Genomic DNA, 3390 nt, shown 5'->3' on the forward strand with positions numbered 1-3390 from the left:
TTTCTACAAAGTGCATGTAACTAAAGAATATACAATGTGCTATAACCAAAATATTTACAAGGTTGTTTTACTACTCTCTATTCATTACTATTACAACATTTAATTGTGATATTCCCTAAAATATGTCACTATTGAGGACATATAAAGTACAATGTATGTGTACCTTATGTGAACTTACCCACTGTAGTTTTAATTCAAATAGTTATTTATTGGGAGAAACAGCAAAACTTAATTTGCTTTCATAGTACAAAGGCTACTGAATTGTCATCTGTAAGAACCACATTTTCTTAAAGTTTGGGGAGAAATATAATTTAGTGTTATAAAAAAGATTATTTTCCCCAAAATGGAGACTTCATTTATCTATACACAAATTCTGTCCAAATTCTGTTAAAGAGTATATGTAACTCAACAATATTGTTAAAGCATCACTAAATCAATTTGAATATCTTTCAAATATATTTCCACCTGCCACTAGGCTCCCCCCCTTACAAAGTCCAATTTTCGTTAAGTTGAAAGGGGAAAGAACCTACTTAGACAAAGAAAGAAAAGAAAGAAAGAAGGGAAAGAAAGAAAGAAAAGAAAGAAAGAAAGAGGAAGAGGGGGGAAAAAGCCAAAATAAGGGATAGGTACATGAGAGAGAAATGAAGCATTGATCAGTGTGCAAGAATGAGCACAAAACTTCCTGAAATGACGGGAAACCTGATGATAGGGTGGCTGCATAATTAGGGGCATTAAATTGGGTGCAAAATTGGGCACTACAAGTCCTTTATTTTCAGTTAAAGTAGACAATCACTTGAACTCTAGGGGGAAAAAGAAAAACATCTACTTAGTTTCTTCTATTTCAACATTTAAAATGGAGTGGCTAAAAAACTTAAAGCTGGAGGGACTGGTTCCCCCAAAGATGTAAAGATAACCCAAGGTGAATTATTGAGGGTTTTTCAACATTCGCACAGAGTTCTGGGTGAAATGAGCATAATGTAAATCAACTCATTGTTTGGGCCCTTTCAAATTAGTTGCCAAGAGAGGAGTGAAAACTTGATAAGCAGGCTCCAGTTTCTATGTATTGATTTAGAAATCTTAAAGCTTGTGGGAGCTCAATTCATTTAAAGGAAGAAATTTAAAGGAAAGAAAAGTAAACAGGGAAAATGCTATGCAATGAAGCACTGAAGTGAGTGGGGTATAGAAGATTTTCTTTAAAAAACAAAAACAATAAAGAGTTCCATTGTGCTTTTAAATTACAAATTTAGAGTTCTTTGATTTAGGTTAAGGGTCTGATTTTCTTTTGAGTATCAAAATGTCATGACCCATTTGTAAATTGTTAATGTTGTTTCTTATCTAGCTTGGGGGGAAATTAAATATAAATTAAAATCTCAAAGAATTAAGTCCACGTTTTCTAACAGGTAGATGGCTACTTTGAGTAAAGCAGCAAAGGCATTTTTCTTTTTAACCTTCCTCCATGGAAAGTCCACTTCTGAACTGCAAACTAGGTAGGTTCAGAGCACTAGTGATCAAATCTTATGACTGCAGCAGCTCCAGGTCCTTACCCTTCTTCTCAGGAATCAAGCAAAAAAGCATTGATTCACTAAATGAAGTCAAGAGAGGTGATAAGACTAAGTCCAGGTATTTGGAGGCAAATCTCAGGTGACTGCCTGGTCTGCCTTTTTCCCGGAAAATGCTGCCCCAGCTTTCATCAGTGTGTACTTTGTCTCGACAGGAATGCATATTTAATCATCAAATCATCAAAAAACAAAACATTTTTTTACCCTCAAAAATTAAGATCCTTCAGTACTGTTTTTAAACGTATTCCTATATCACTAATAAACTTCGAATTAAGAAAAATGACGACAAAGCTTTGCAGGAGCAAGAAAGGTGAGAGTAGGGAAGAACTAGATCATCTGCATCAAGATTTGAAAGACACTTGTGGCTTCCTTGGGAAGCTTCATTTAGCATTGAGCCTACGAGGGAAATTCTGTTCCCGGTGACAGCACAGTGGGAATTCCCACTCCAACAACCCATGAAATGTTACTGCATAATTATTCACCTTCTGAGGCCCATTAGAACTTATCAGCAGAAAAAGAAATTTAATTTAAACTCACCCCTCTGAGCTAAAGAATGACTGGGACATGAGATCAAAGCGCGAAGCTCTGTCCTCCAGTGGTTTGCAACACCTAGGCACAATAGGGTGAGAAAACTCGGCATTCCAGCGCTTCCTGGCTTTCCGGACCCCGGAGAGAGGGGGTGGGGGTGGGGGCTCACATCACCGGCTGGTTTGAGGGAGGAGGGTGGTGGCGGCTCCGGAGGTGGACGTGTCAATTATATCCTGGAGCTCTGGAAGGCCAGATTGCTTCTCCTGGCGGCTGCAGGGGCTTCTCACGCGAGGGCCGCTCCGGACCAGATAGGCCAGCCCCTCTTCCTTCCCTGCTATGGGGATCCGGGTCAGTAGAGCCTGTGGATTTAGCCCCAGGAGGGATGTGGCTGGAGCCTTGTCAAGCGCAGGTGTTCAGCTCTGAGAACTCCCTGAACATAAGTGCTTAAGATTTATGCTGCAGCCTCATCACAGAGTGCCTTCAATGCATATAGATGGCGCGCGCATAACCGCGTTTAATCCTTGGAGTATCTGGAGAATAAGAAGCGGAGGAACCCACAAACCTGAACCTGGATCACAAGCTTCCAAGACCGAAGGGCCTAAGGCCTGGAGGCGCCTAAAAGAGTCAGGGGTCTAAAAGAGTCAGGGGTCGGGAGAGGTTTACCAGGAGCTGGCTCCTTTCCTCAGGCAGCACATACTCCAAGTAAAGACCTTTAAAGGGAGCATGACACGCCACTCTAAGGGGTTGATATATACTCATCTCCTTTCAGATGTCACCAAAATATGGGCCTGAAGAATGTTGCTAGCACTCCCCAAATATCCAGTTCTCCAAAGAGTCGGGAGAGAAGAGCGGTTAGGAAGGAAGCCCAAGACAGGCTATTAGGTTTTAAGTGCAGTGCAGTAAAGAAAAGTTGAGTTTTGTTCAACAGGTTGAGTGATTCTACATCTCCATCTATCTATCAAATTTTCTCCCAGGTAGTGACCGGGGTGGCTAAATTGTTCTTTGATTCCTGAAATTAAAAAGGGCAAAGAGTTTTCACGGCCAATGAGACACAATTTTGCTTCCTTCATGAAAACAGTGTGGAAAAGGTGCGCAAATTCCTCCATTCAAGTCTCGAAAACCCACAATGAATTGACAAGAATAAATCTTCCCACCTCTGGAGAACGCTGCGGGAGAGGAAACGGGTGCGAGTGTGGCCCAGAAAAGAGCACAGGAGGCGAAGCAGGGCAGGCAGTCGTGGGCAAGACCAAAGAGAAATCTCAGCAAATTCGGGAAAAATGACCTCAGCCTGTCGGCGCCTCAG

The sequence above is a fragment of the Propithecus coquereli genome, unplaced genomic scaffold, assembly GCF_000956105.1.
Source record: "Propithecus coquereli isolate 6110/MARCELLA unplaced genomic scaffold, Pcoq_1.0 Scaffold61, whole genome shotgun sequence".
NCBI lineage: Eukaryota > Metazoa > Chordata > Mammalia > Primates > Indriidae > Propithecus > Propithecus coquereli.